The sequence below is a fragment of the Dermacentor variabilis genome, chromosome 10 (genome assembly GCF_050947875.1).
Source record: "Dermacentor variabilis isolate Ectoservices chromosome 10, ASM5094787v1, whole genome shotgun sequence".
Classification (NCBI taxonomy): Eukaryota; Metazoa; Arthropoda; class Arachnida; order Ixodida; family Ixodidae; genus Dermacentor; species Dermacentor variabilis.
This window is the reverse complement of record NC_134577.1, coordinates 13,733,132-13,748,551: the sequence shown is the minus strand read 5'-3', so window position 1 is coordinate 13,748,551 and position 15,420 is coordinate 13,733,132.

Genomic DNA, 15,420 nt, shown 5'->3' with positions numbered 1-15,420 from the left:
AGCGTTTGGATAAACTCTAGCGTTGCAGGTACCACTCCAATCTGGCAAGGATCATGCGTTCCATCACCTTCTCTACGCAACTATAGCCAGCGTGATTTGGCGGCATGACGTCAGCTCTAGTGGTGACTTGCCAGGTTTAAAGAGGGTTACCGGACGGCTTGTCGTCCATCATTGATGAGCGCTTCCATCCAGCCATGTTTCATTGAATATAACTAGCAACGCATTTCGTGCTCGCTTACCCAGGTGGCGCAAGACGCGGTACGATATGCCATCTGGTCCAAGCGACGACGACCGATTACACAAAGCAAGAGCCGCATCGAACTCTTCTGTGCTGAAAGGCTCCCGTGAACGCGGCATGATGCTAACTGTACCAAGGGGGCCTGTGCACGTTAACTGACCTGCAATCTTCCTACAGAAACCTTCCGCTACCTCGATGCCCTCTCGACATTGGAAAAGCGTCAGGGCTTTGAATGGCACGCGTTGTTCGGGGAGTACATGTAGGCAAGCTAGTCTATAGTAACGTTGATGTAGGCCTCGCAGGGTTCTCGATATGCGACACAGAGGTTTTCAGGGATCTAAGGATACACAAAATTTTACCCACCGTTGAGACTTCAGTTTTTTTCCATTCTGCGCTGGATCTTCTTTTGCGTGCCTCTGGCTGTTCTTAGATCATGGATGGACTTTATGCGTCGGTATCTTCGCTCCGCACGCCGACGAATCACACGGAGTTGCTCCATCTCCGCGTAGGATTCTGAAAACATTGGAGAACATGTCGGCGTGCACATCGCATTCTGCGTTGCTTCTTTGATAGTTTGTTGAAGGCCAGAAGGGAGGCCTTTGCGAAAAGCTTCTTCCGCGCTGGTTCCGAATGTAGGCCTATCAATTCGCCGGATTGTGTTTGACGAATGACAGCTAGCCAGCCCCTTGATCTTAAGGTAACTCGGAATATGACCACTCCCGTGCGTCTCAATGTCTAAAAACCACTTCACACGAGTAGCGAAGCGACGTAACACAAGCGCCAAGTCTAAGCAGCTGCTGTACTATGAGAGAGAGAGAGAGAGAGAGAATGAAGAGGAAAGGCAGGGAGGTTAACCAGATATGAGTCTCCAGTTTGCTACCCTACACTGGGGATGGGGGGTAGGGGTTAGAAAGATGACAGAGAGGAAAACGCAAAAAAGGATAAAAAAAACACGCACACATGGAGACACATACACACTAGGCGTTCCAGTTAAAGTCGTTCACACAGACCGGTAGATCGCAAAAAGCGCAATAGCGCTTGCACGGCCTTCTTCTGTGACGGTAGGTCCTTTCGATGTTGTAGAATTCTTTTTTCGGATAGCGGTTGGTCGTTCAGTTGGTCAAGTTCGTGGCGAAGGCATGCCCTCTGTGGACTGTACTGCGGGCAGGCGCACAAAATATGGCCAATTGATTCTTTATGGCCGCAGTGGTCACAGGTTGGGGTGTCCGCCATCCCTATGCGGAATGCATAGGCTTTGGTAAAGGCGACGCGTAACCAAAGTCGGTATAAAAGGGTGGCGTCTCTATGGCGAAGCTGTGATGGCGCTCGAAGACTTAGTGTAGGATCAAGTGAGTACAGTCGCGTATTTCTTAAATGTGGCTCATTCCACTGCGACGCGGTGCACTGCCGAGCAAGTAGGCGGAGCTTCCGTGCTGCGTCAGTTCTAGAAAGAGGAATTGGGACGTGGCGCTCCTCAGTGTGGGCTGAGCGGGCAGCGTGTTCCGCCCGTTGTTTGGATCCCACCGATGGCATCGGTTGTTGGGAACTCGGCGCTGACGCCCGTGGTTGTACCTGGGTCGCAAGCCCCAAGGGTAGCGTTGGCCTGGCGGCCTGGGGTACAACTGGAAGCATCCGAAGGTCCCGGCAAAGCATGAGTCGACTGGTAACAACAAAACAACTTGTTTATTTTAACATTGCAAAGAGTTGGCGGTCAGGTTGACCGAAGTAGAGAGACGGGAGAGCACTTTACTCAACAGAAGAAATCGGAGCCCTCCTTTTGGCGTCCGGGGGCAGCTGTTTTTATACTCTCGCAGTTGAGGGCAAGAAGGAACCCCTCAATAGACGAGCACGGGATTGTACAATGGGCTAATGGTGACGCACACTGTCGTAGCGCCGCCGGTCGGGCACAAAGACTGGGAGGAGAGGGTGACCCCTGCTGTCGCATCGCCTGGTTCGGGCACAATGACTGGAAGGAGAGGGTGACCCCTGCTGTCGCATCGCCTGGTTCGGGCACAATGACTGGAAGGAGAGGGTGACCCCTGCTGTCGCATCGCCTGGTTTGGGCACAATGGCACATACACTCACACACGCACATGAAGACACGTGGCATCGGAACATGCCTGGAAACGCCTGGAAACACCTGGCGGGGAGCGTTGCGGCGACGCCGAACGGGCAAAAATGTCTGCCGCCCCGCCGCAGTCGCGCCGGCAAAACCGCGTGTCGCAGGCGAAACGCAACAGACCGCCCCGCCGGGGGAAGGAGATCCCGATGGACAGGGGACTGCATCCGCTGTCCGGAGGGATGTCGCTCGATGATGCTCATAACCGAAGTCGGGCGTCCCTCGACGTTTCTTGAGCGCAGCGCACAGAGAAGGCCTTGTTCTCTCGTTCAGGTTCGCACGGGACACTGCAAAGTGACTTCGGGAGAGTTCACATTTTTGTTCTCGTTCCCGGCAAGCGTTAGAACTACGCTGAAACTCAACCGCTCAGTCAGCAAGCACGGCACAACCCTCACTAAGCCCTGCCAGGCTCTTTCCCCTTTTTATACCACTGCCTAGTTCCTTACAGTAGTCTAGCATCACTCAGAACGCGTCCACAAATTGGAAAATTGCACTAGAAAGCATATCATCACTTTGAAACACTAAACAAAAGCAATATCTTAAAAAAAAATCCTGCCTCAGGAAGAAAAACATCAGTAACCAACAATTTTGAGGCTGATTCCTACGTTAGGGGCTTCGACTTAAGCCATCGGCGTTACCGTTGAGACTCCCCTTTTTGTAACGCACCTCAAAGGAATATTGTTGTAAAGCGAGGCTCCAGCGCAGGAGGCGGCCATTTTTGGGAGAGATGGTCTGCAGCCATTGGAGAGGGCAGTGATCCGTCTCAATGATAAACCTCGAGCCGGCTAGATAGCATGACAATTTCTGAACGGCCCACACGAGACACGCACACTCTTTCTCGGTGGCGCTATACGCCTGCTCACGACTGGTCAGCTTACGACTAGCATACAGGACGGGGTGTTCTACTTCTCCATTTTCCCGTTGGCACAGTACAACGCCCATGCCTCGCTCACTAGCATCGCACTGAACAACGAACCCTTTTGTATAGTCTGGCGATCGTAGCACAGGCTGGTTTGTTAGGGCACTCTTTAGGGCGCTAAAAGCTCTTTCCTTTGTCTCGTCCCAGACGACTGTTTGAGGCTCTGTCTTTCTTAGAGCATCCGTCAGGGGAGCCGCGATATCAGAGTACCTAGGGATGTACCTCTGATAGTAGCCGGCGACACCCAAGAACGACCGAATATCGGTCTTGGTGCGCGGTTGCGGAAAGTCTCGCACAGCGGCCACTTTTATTTCAGAGGGGCGGCGACGACCCTGACCAATCACGTGACCGAGGTAGACAACCTCGGCCTGTGCTAACTGGCACTTAGGAGCCTTGACTGTCAAGCCCGCTTCGCGCAGGCGGGTTAGCACTGCCCGCAAGTGTGCCATATGCTCAGACCAGGATGCGGAGAATATCGCTACGTCGTCTAGATACGGTAAAGCGAATTCTTGCTGTCCCCGCAACACTTTATCCATGAGGCTTGAAAAACAGTATGGCGCGTTCTTCAAACCAAAACTCAACACTTTAGGACGGAATGTTCCCATTGGTGAAATGAACGCCGCATACCTACTAGCCTCTTCTGTAAGTGGAACCTGCCAATAACCCCTGACAAGATCTAGGGTGGAAATAAACTGAGCGCTACTAACTTTCTCAAGGCGCTCCTCGATGTTAGGGATCGGATAAATTTGATCCTTAGTGATGGAATTAAGCCTGCGGTAGTCGACGCAAGGACGAGGTTCCTTGCCCGGTACCTCAACTAAAATCAAAGGGGAGGTATAATCACTCTCACCTGCCTCAATAACACCGAGCTGTAGCATTTTCTTTACCTCAGCCTCCATAATATCGCTCTGGCGGGGTGACACCCGATACGCCTTGGATCGTACTGGCTCTGGGGAGGTAAGTTCTATATCATGAGTAAGTACAGAAGTCCTACCAGGCCTCTCAGAGAACAGACCTTGAAACTCTTGTAATAGCTGGTGTAGTTCGGTTTTCTGCTCGGGCGACAGCGGTGCTTTACTGATAAGGTCACTAATGACTTGACCGGTGTCTTCCCTGTTCGTCACTGAGCCTAGTCCCGGAAGCTCGACCGGAAGCTCTTCAGGAACGTTTACCATCATGCACACCACTGCTTCCCTTCGTCTATAAGGTTTGAGCAGATTACAGTGGTAAACTTGCTGTGCTTTCCGCTTTCCTGGCAGACTTACCACGTAGTTAACGTCCGACAGTTTCTGAACAATTCGTGCTGGGCCCTCCCACTGCACGTCTAGTTTGTTGTTTAGCGATGTGCGCAATATCATGACCTCATCGCCCACCTCAAAACGACGGGCCCTGGCTGTCCGATCATAATAAACCTTGGCCCTCTGCTGGGCCTTTGTCATTGCTTCACCTGACAACTCCTGTGCCCTTCTTAAGCGTTCGAGGAGCTTAAGTACGTACTCCACCACGACTGGGTCGTCGCCCCTACCTTCCCACGATTCTCGAAGCATGCGAAGCGGAAATCGAAGCGAGCGACCGTACACCAGTTCAGCTGGCGAAAACCCCGTAGCCGCATGCGGCGCGGTCCTTAAAGAAAACATCACCCCAGGCAGACACAGCTCCCAGTCAGTTTGATGTTCAAAACACAAGGCTCTCAACACGCGCTTCATGACGGAGTGGAGCTTCTCAACGGAATTCGACTGTGGGTGGTACACTGAGCTGTGTAACAGCTTTACCCCACACCTTTCGAGAAAATTTGTCGTCAAAGCGCTAGTAAACACTGTGCCCTGATCTGATTGGATTTCCGCAGGGAAACCAACTCGCGCAAATATGAACAGTAGTGCATTAACTATCTCAACTGAGCTGAGTTCTTTAAGCGGCACTGCTTCAGGGAACTTTGTCGCTGGGCAGATCACAGTCAAAATGTGTCTGTACCCCGTGGCTGTTACCGGCAGAGGTCCCACTGTATCAATAACGAGCCGTCTAAAAGGCTCCGTTATGATAGGTACCAATTTCAACGGCGCCCTTGATTTGTCCCCTGGTTTGCCCACCCGCTGACAAGTGTCACATGTCCTCACGAAATGGTCTGCGTCCCGAAAACACCCTGGCCAATAGTACTCTTGCAAGAGACGGTCCTTAGTTTTCTTAACTCCTAGGTGTCCGGACCACGAACCCCCGTGTGACAAGCGCAACAGATCCTGACGATAGCATTGAGGCACGATCAGCTGATCGAACTCCACTCCTCGGCGGTCTAGATACTTCCGGTACAGGACTCCACCTCTTTCCACAAAACGCGCAGTTTTCCTGGCGATACCTTCTTTGACATTGCAGCGCACGTTTTCCAGGCTGCCATCCTTTTTTTGCTCGGCTATCAAAGCCGACCGGCTGACTTTTAGCAACCTATTAAGTCCGTCTGACGTAGGCGCGATGAGCAAATCAGTAGATAGCTCTTCTAACTTTCCCGTGTCGGGCGTTTCCTCTCCAGTATCTGGCGCCTTTAACGTTACAGACTCAAGTTTATTCAGTTCGGGCGTGCTCTGAATATCAGCTTGCTGCGCCTCTGACCCTTTTTCGTTGTTTGATAACGTCGGCCCCGCAACTACCGCCTTTGCAGCGAGCTCCCGAACCTTCGACCTGGTTAAGGCCTGAACACTAGCTTCACCAAACAAAAGCCCCTTCTCGCGCAGGAGGTGATCGGACCTGTTTGAAAATAGGTACGGGTACTGGGGTGGCAGCATAGATGACACTGCCGCCTCCGTCTCAAGCGCTCCGAAAGGTCCTTCAATAAGCACCTTTGCTACTGGCAGACACACGCTATGAGCTTCCACGGCTTGCTTGATCCATGCGCACTCGCCCGTGAACATATGGGGTTCTACGTAAGACGGGTGAACTACATCCATCGTAGCTGCGGAATCGCGAAGCACTCGGCACTCTTTCCCGTTCACGAGGAGGTCTCGCATGTAAGGCTCGAGAAGCTTCATGTTCTCGTCAGTGCTGCCTATTGAAAAAAACACAACTTTTGGTGTTGTTTCCGGACACTGCGCCGAAAAGTGACCCGGCTTCTGGCACGTATAACAAACGCGCGCTTGCCTCATCTCGAACCGCTTTCTGCGTTCGGCTTCGGCTGCCGCCGTCTCCTTAGGTTCGGTCGCACTGCTTCCACTCGCATCCGCACTACGCGTGTTCCCCTTTGCTCTCATGGGTGTGAACTTCGGCCTCTCAAACTTCAAGCCAAATTCACCCTTTTGACCGTCCTTAGCTCCGCGAGCCCGACGCGTCACAAACTCCTCGGCTAGCTCAGCGGCTTTAGCCACCGTACAAACGTCTGGCCTATCCAAGACCCAGTATCGCACGTTCTCCGGTAACCGACTATAAAACTGTTCTAGCCCGAAGCACTGCAGAACTTTATCGTGGTCACCAAACGCTTTCTCTTCTTTGAGCCACTCCTGCATGTTCGACATAAGCCTATACGCAAACTCTGTATATGACTCACTTTTGCCTTTCTCATTTTCCCGAAACTTCCGACGGAACGCCTCCGCAGACAGCCGGTACTTTTTTAGAAGACTTGATTTCACTGTGTCGAAATCCTCTGCCTCCTCTCTATCCAAGCGAGCGACTACGTCGGCCGCCTCGCCGGGTAACAAAGTGAGCAAGCGCTGTGGCCACGTTTCCCGAGAGAACCCCTGCTTCTCGCACGTTCGCTCGAAGTTAACCAGGAACAAACCAATGTCCTCTCCAAGCTTAAACGGCCGAATCAGGTCAGTCATTTTGAACAATACTCGTTCTCCTGCACCGTGTGCCTGACTTCCATTACGAGCGCGTTCCATGTCTACCTCGAGACGCTTCATTTCCAAAGCATGTTCGCGCTCTTCTTTTTCTTTCTGCTCTTTAAGTTCGCGCTCCTGTTTCTCTTTTTGCTCTTTAAGTTCGCGCTCCTGTCTTTTTGACCTCTCCTCAATAGTCTCAAGGCATTCCGACAGCTCGTCATCCTCAGCCTCTAACTCAAGAATAGCCTTTAGCAGTTCTGGTTTTCTGAGTTTGTCCGAGACATCCAGACCCAACTCTCTTGCAAGCTCCAGCAATTTCGGTTTGCGCAACGACTTCAAATCCATGGCTGCTCTGAATGCTGCTTTCTCTACTGCTTACTATTGTCTTGCCGCACACTAACCCGGCAGCAACGACAACCACAAATACCAGCTCTGTTTCTAACACTAACAAAAGCCTGGCAAAGCTCAGAAGAAGAAAGTCCCGCACTCACCAAACCTCGCAGCCAAGAGTCCAGCGCAGTCGTTCCGCTGCAGGCAACCAGTCATCACACAGGGCTCGTTGCACTGCTCCCGGATCGTTGTTGAGCTGCTCAGCATACAGTCAACTGCATCTCTTCGCTGCTGGCCTGCGTTGTCGCGATCTCACCGCTGGCAGACAGTTGTTTGAAGTCGGAGGCGATCTCACCGCTGCCAACCAGATGTTTGGATCCCACCGATGGCATCGGTTGTTGGGAACTCGGCGCTGACGCCCGTGGTTGTACCTGGGTCGCAAGCCCCAAGGGTAGCGTTGGCCTGGCGGCCTGGGGTACAACTGGAAGCATCCGAAGGTCCCGGCAAAGCATGAGTCGACTGGTAACAACAAAACAACTTGTTTATTTTAACATTGCAAAGAGTTGGCGGTCAGGTTGACCGAAGTAGAGAGACGGGAGAGCACTTTACTCAACAGAAGAAATCGGAGCCCTCCTTTTGGCGTCCGGGGGCAGCTGTTTTTATACTCTCGCAGTTGAGGGCAAGAAGGAACCCCTCAATAGACGAGCACGGGATTGTACAATGGGCTAATGGTGACGCACACTGTCGTAGCGCCGCCGGTCGGGCACAAAGACTGGGAGGAGAGGGTGACCCCTGCTGTCGCATCGCCTGGTTCGGGCACAATGACTGGAAGGAGAGGGTGACCCCTGCTGTCGCATCGCCTGGTTCGGGCACAATGACTGGAAGGAGAGGGTGACCCCTGCTGTCGCATCGCCTGGTTTGGGCACAATGGCACATACACTCACACACGCACATGAAGACACGTGGCATCGGAACATGCCTGGAAACGCCTGGAAACACCTGGCGGGGAGCGTTGCGGCGACGCCGAACGGGCAAAAATGTCTGCCGCCCCGCCGCAGTCGCGCCGGCAAAACCGCGTGTCGCAGGCGAAACGCAACACCGTTTATTGCCGATAATCCCGCAGTGGCTTGGAAGCCACTGGAAGGTTATTTCATGGCCTGCATCACTTATATGATGAGCCTCGTAGAAAGGTAGGGTTCTCATCATTAAGCAAGGACAGTCCATCATCAGATACAAATGAAGCCAGTTGACAAATGAAGCCAGTTGCCGGCATGTTGCGTTAATTTTGGAGCTTCCCCAAATAGGGTGGGTGGGCGTTAAAGTCTCCTGTGATAATCCGTGGACGAGGGGTTGCTGTCAAGATGTCTCCTAGTCTATTGCTATCAAACCGGGTTGAGGGGGGTAAGTAAGTACCCACTAGTGCGTAGGCTAACCACCACCGCCTCCACCACCAAACAACAACAATAATAATAATAATATATGGGGTTTTACGTGCCAAAACCACTTTCTGATTATGAGGCACGCCGTAGTGGAGGACTCCGGAAATTTTGACCACCTGGGTTTCTTTAACGTGCACCTAAATCTAAGCACACGGGTGTTTTCGCATTTCGCCCCCATCGAAATGCGGCCGCCGTGGCCGGGATCACCAAACAACAACAACAAGCTGTTCAGCGCATGAGTCAGAATTACTTGTGTGCATTTCCCCCGTACTGTGTGATGAATGACTGTCCCAGGTACTGCAATAGTCTGCATGCGCTAATGACCGTATAGTGACAATTTTTTTGTGCTTGCGACCTGTATTTGTGTACCTAGTGCCGGTTGACATACCTGAGTAGAGTATCCTAAATTTCGGTATAGCCGGTGTTGCGTTTTGCCTGCGACACGCAGTTTTGCCGGCGCGACTGCGGCGGGGCGGCAGACATTTTGGCCCGATCGTCGTCGCCGCAACGCTCCCCGCCAGGTGTTTCCAGGCGTTTCCAGGCATGTTCCGATGCCACGTGTCTTCATGTGCGTGTGTGAGTGTATGTGCCATTGTGCCCGAACCAGGCGATGCGAAAGCAGGGATCACCCTCTCATTACAGTCATTGTGCCTGAACCAGGCGATGCGAAAGCAGGGATCACCCTCGTTCCAGTCATTGTGCCCGACCGGCAGCGCTACGACAGTGTGCGTCACCATTAGCCCATTGTACATTCACGTGCTCGTCTATTGAGGGGTTCCTTCTTGCCCTCAACTGCGAGAGTATAAAAACAGCTGCCCCCGGACGCCAAAAGGAGGGGCTCCGATTTCTTCTGTTGAGTAAAGTGCTCTCCCGTCTCTCTACTTCGGTCAACCTGACCGCCAACTCTTTGCGATGTTAAAATAAACAAGTTGTTTTGTTGTTACCAGTCGACTCATGCTTTGCCGGGACCTTCGAATGCTTCCAGTTGTACCCCAGGCCGCCAGGCCAACGCTACCCTTGGGGCTTGCGACCCAGGTACAACCACGGGCGTCAGCGCCGAGTTCCCAACCGATCGTACCAGCGGTGCGATCCAAACATCTGGTTGGCAGCGGTGAGATCGCCTCCGACTTCAAACAACTGTCTGCCAGCGGTGAGATCGCGACAACGGAGGCCAGCAGCGAAGAGATGCAGTTGACTGTATGCTGAGCAGCTCAACGACGATCCGGGAGCAGTGCAACGAGCCCTGTGTGATGACTGGTTGCCTGCAGCGGAACGACTGCGCTGGACTCTTGGCTGCGAGGTTTGGTGAGTGCGGGACTTTCTTCTTCTGAGCTTTGCCAGGCTTTTGTTAGTGTCAGAAACAGAGCTGGTAATTGTGGTTGTCGTTGCTGCCGGGTTAGTTTGCGGCAAGACAATAGTAAGCAGTAGAGAAAGCAGCATTCAGAGCAGCCATGGATTTGAAGTCGTTGCGCAAACCGAAATTGTTGGAGCTTGCAAGAGAGTTGGGTCTGGATGTCTCGGACAAACTCAGAAAACCAGAACTGCTAAAGGCTATTCTTGAGTTAGAGGCTGAGGATGACGAGCTGTCGGAATGCCTTGAGACTATTGAGGAGAGGTCAAAAAGACAGGAGCGCGAACTTAAAGAGCAAAAAGAGAGACAGGAGCGCGAACTTAAAGAACAGAAAGAAAAAGAAGAGCGTGAACGTAAAGAACAGAAAGAGCGAGAGCAACAAGAGAAAAAAGAAGAGCGCGAACACGCTTTGGAAATGAAGCGTCTCGAGGTAGAGATGGAACGCGCTCGTAATGGAAGTCAGGCACATGGTGCAGGAGAACGAGTATTGTTCAAAATGACTGACCTGATGCGGCCGTTTAAGCTTGGAGAGGACATTGGTTTGTTCCTGGTTAACTTTGAGCGAACGTGCGAGAAGCAGGGGTTCTCTCGGGAAACGTGGCCACAGCGCTTGCTCACTTTGTTACCCGGCGAGGCGGCCGACGTAGTCGCTCGCTTGGATAGAGAGGAGGCAGAGGATTTCGACAAAGTAAAATCGAGTCTGCTAAAAAAGTACCGGCTGTCTGCGGAAGCGTTCCGTCGGAAGTTTCGGGAAAATGAGAAAGGCAAAAGTGAGTCATATACAGAGTTTGCGTATAGGCTTATGTCGAACATGCAGGAGTGGCTCAAAGAAGAGAAAGCGTTTGGTGACCACGATAAAGTTCTGCAGTGCTTCGGGCTAGAACAGTTTTATAGTCGGTTACCGGAGAACGTGCGATACTGGGTCTTGGATAGGCCAGACGTTTGTACGGTGGCTAAAGCCGCTGAGCTAGCCGAGGAGTTTGTGACGCGTCGGGCTCGCGGAGCTAAGGACGGTCAAAAGGGTGAATTTGGCTCGAAGTTTGAGAGGCCAAAGTTCACACCCATGAGAGCAAAGGGGAACACGCGTAGTGCGGATGCGAGTGGAAGCAGTGCGACCGAACCTAAGGAGACGGCGGCAGCCGAAGCCGAACGCAGAAAGCGGTTCGAGATGAGGCAAGCGCGCGTTTGTTATACGTGCCAGAAGCCGGGTCACTTTTCGGCGCAGTGTCCGGAAACAACACCAAAAGTTGTGTTTTTTTCAATAGGCAGCACTGACGAGAACATGAAGCTTCTCGAGCCTTACATGCGAGACCTCCTCGTGAACGGGAAAGAGTGCCGAGTGCTTCGCGATTCCGCAGCTACGATGGATGTAGTTCACCCGTCTTACGTAGAACCCCATATGTTCACGGGCGAGTGCGCATGGATCAAGCAAGCCGTGGAAGCTCATAGCGTGTGTCTGCCAGTAGCAAAGGTGCTTATTGAAGGACCTTTCGGAGCGCTTGAGACGGAGGCGGCAGTGTCATCTATGCTGCCACCCCAGTACCCGTACCTATTTTCAAACAGGTCCGATCACCTCCTGCGCGAGAAGGGGCTTTTGTTTGGTGAAGCTAGTGTTCAGGCCTTAACCAGGTCGAAGGTTCGGGAGCTCGCTGCAAAGGCGGTAGTTGCGGGGCCGACGTTATCAAACAACGAAAAAGGGTCAGAGGCGCAGCAAGCTGATATTCAGAGCACGCCCGAACTGAATAAACTTGAGTCTGTAACGTTAAAGGCGCCAGATACTGGAGAGGAAACGCCCGACACGGGAAAGTTAGAAGAGCTATCTACTGATTTGCTCATCGCGCCTACGTCAGACGGACTTAATAGGTTGCTAAAAGTCAGCCGGTCGGCTTTGATAGCCGAGCAAAAGAAGGATGGTAGCCTAGAAAACATACGCTGCAATGTCAAAGAAGGTATCGCCAGGAAAACTGCGCGTTTTGTGGAAAGAGGTGGAGTCCTGTACCGGAAGTATCTAGACCGCCGAGGAGTGGAGTTCGATCAGCTGATCGTGCCTCAATGCTATCGTCAGGATCTGTTGCGCTTGTCACACGGGGGTTCGTGGTCCGGACACCTAGGAGTTAAGAAAACTAAGGACCGTCTCTTGCAAGAGTACTATTGGCCAGGGTGTTTTCGGGACGCAGACCACTTCGTGAGGTCATGTGACACCTGTCAGCGGGTGGGCAAACCAGGGGACAAATCGAGGGCGCCGTTGAAATTGGTACCTATCATTACGGAGCCTTTTAGACGGCTCGTTATTGATACAGTGGGACCTCTGCCGGTAACAGCCACGGGGTACAGACACATTTTGACTGTGATCTGCCCAGCGACAAAGTTCCCTGAAGCAGTGCCGCTTAAAGAACTCAGCTCAGTTGAGATAGTTAATGCACTACTGTCCATATTTGCGCGAGTTGGTTTCCCTGCGGAAATCCAATCAGATCAGGGCACAGTGTTTACTAGCGCTTTGACGACAACTTTTCTCGAAAGGTGTGGGGTAAAGCTGCTACACAGCTCAGTGTACCACCCACAGTCGAATTCCGTTGAGAAGCTCCACTCCGTCATGAAGCGCGTGTTGAGAGCGTTGTGTTTTGAACATCGAACTGACTGGGAGCTGTGTCTGCCTGGGGTGATGTTTGCTTTAAGGACCGCGCCGCATGCGGCTACGGGGTTTTCGCCAGCTGAACTGGTGTACGGTCGCTCGCTTCGGTCTCCGCTTCGCATGCTTCGAGAATCATGGGAAGGTAGGGGCGACGACCCAGTCGTGGTGGAGTACGTACTTAAGCTCCTCGAACGCTTAAGAAGGGCACAGGAGTTGTCAGGTGAAGCAATGACAAAGGCCCAGCAGAGGGCCAAGGTTTATTATGATCGGACAGCCAGGGCCCGTCGTTTTGAGGTGGGCGATGAGGTCATGATATTGCGCACATCGCTAAACAACAAACTAGACGTGCAGTGGGAGGGCCCAGCACGAATTGTTCAGAAACTGTCGGATGTTAACTACGTGGTAAGTCTGCCAGGAAAGCTGAAAGCACAGCAAGTTTACCACTGTAATCTGCTCAAACCTTATAGACAAAGGGAAGCAGTGGTGTGCATGATGGTAAACGTTCCTGAAGAGCTTCCGGTCGAGCTTCCGGGACTAGGCTCAGTGACGAACAGGGAAGACACCGGTCAAGTCATTAGTGACCTTATCAGTAAAGCACCGCTGTCGCCCGAGCAGAAAACCGAACTACACCAGCTATTACAAGAGTTTCAAGGTCTGTTCTCTGAGAGGCCTGGTAGGACTTCTGTACTTACTCATGATATAGAACTTACCTCCCCAGAGCCAGTACGATCCAAGGCGTATCGGGTGTCACCCCGCCAGAGCGATATTATGGAGGCTGAGGCAAAGAAAATGCTACAGCTCGGTGTTATTGAGGCAGGTGAGAGTGATTATACCCCCCCTTTGATTTTAGTTGAGGTACCGGGCAAGGAACCTCGTCCTTGCGTCGACTACCGCAGGCTTAATTCCATCACTAAGGATCAAATTTATCCGATCCCTAACATCGAGGAGCGCCTTGAGAAAGTTAGTAGCGCTCAGTTTATTTCCACCCTAGATCTTGTCAGGGGTTATTGGCAGGTTCCACTTACAGAAGAGGCTAGTAGGTATGCGGCGTTCATTTCACCAATGGGAACATTCCGTCCTAAAGTGTTGAGTTTTGGTTTGAAGAACGCGCCATACTGTTTTTCAAGCCTCATGGATAAAGTGTTGCGGGGACAGCAAGAATTCGCTTTACCGTATCTAGACGACGTAGCGATATTCTCCGCATCCTGGTCTGAGCATATGGCACACTTGCGGGCAGTGCTAACCCGCCTGCGCGAAGCGGGCTTGACAGTAAAGGCTCCTAAGTGCCAGTTAGCACAGGCCGAGGTTGTCTACCTCGGTCACGTGATTGGTCAGGGTCGTCGCCGCCCCTCTGAAATAAAAGTGGCCGCTGTGCGAGACTTTCCGCAACCGCGCACGAAGACCGATATTCGGTCGTTCTTAGGTGTCGCCGGCTACTATCAGAGGTACATCCCCAGGTACTCTGATATCGCGGCTCCCCTGACGGATGCTCTAAGAAAGTCAGAGCCTCAAACAGTCGTCTGGGAGGAGACAAAGGAAAGAGCTTTTAGCGCCCTAAAGAGTGCCCTAACAAACCAGCCTGTGCTACGATCGCCAGACTATACAAAAGGGTTCATTGTTCAGTGCGATGCTAGTGAGCGAGGCATGGGCGTTGTACTGTGCCAACGGGAAAAGGGAGAAGTAGAACACCCCGTCCTGTATGCTAGTCGTAAGCTGACCAGTCGTGAGCAGGCGTATAGCGCCACCGAGAAAGAGTGTGCATGTCTCGTGTGGGCCGTTCAGAAATTGTCATGCTATCTAGCCGGCTCGAGGTTTTTTATTGAGACGGATCACTGCCCTCTCCAATGGCTGCAGACCATCTCTCCCAAAAATGGCCGCCTCCTGCGCTGGAGCCTCGCTTTACAACAATATTCCTTTGAGGTGCGTTACAAAAAGGGGAGTCTCAACGGTAACGCCGATGGCTTAAGTCGAAGCCCCTAACGTAGGAATCAGCCTCAAAATTGTTGGTTACTGATGTTTTTCTTCCTGAGGCAGGATTTTTTTTAACATATTGCTTTTGTTTAGTGTTTCAAAGTGATGATATGCTTTCTAGTGCAATTTTCCAATTTGTGGACACGTTCTGATTGATGCTAGACTACTGTAAGGAACTAGGCAGTGGTATAAAAAGGGGAAAGAGCCTGGCAGGGCTTAGTGAGGGTTGTGCCGTGCTTGCTGACTGAGCGGTTGAGTTTCAGCGTAGTTCTAACGCTTGCCGGGAACGAGAACAAAAATGTGAACTCTCCCGAAGTCACTTTGCAGTGTCCCGTGCGAACCTGAACAAGAGAACGAGGCCTTCTCTGTGCGCTGCGCTCAAGAAACGTCGAGGGACGCCCGACTTCTGTTATGAGCATCATCGAGCGACATCCCTCCGGACAGCGGATGCAGTCCCCTGTCCATCGGGATCTCCTTCCCCCGGCGGGGCGGTCTGTTGCGTTTCGCCTGCGACACGCGGTTTTGCCGGCGCGACTGCGGCGGGGCGGCAGACATTTTGGCCCGATCGTCGTCGCCGCAACTCTCCCCGCCAGGTGTTTCCAGGCGTTTCCAGGCATG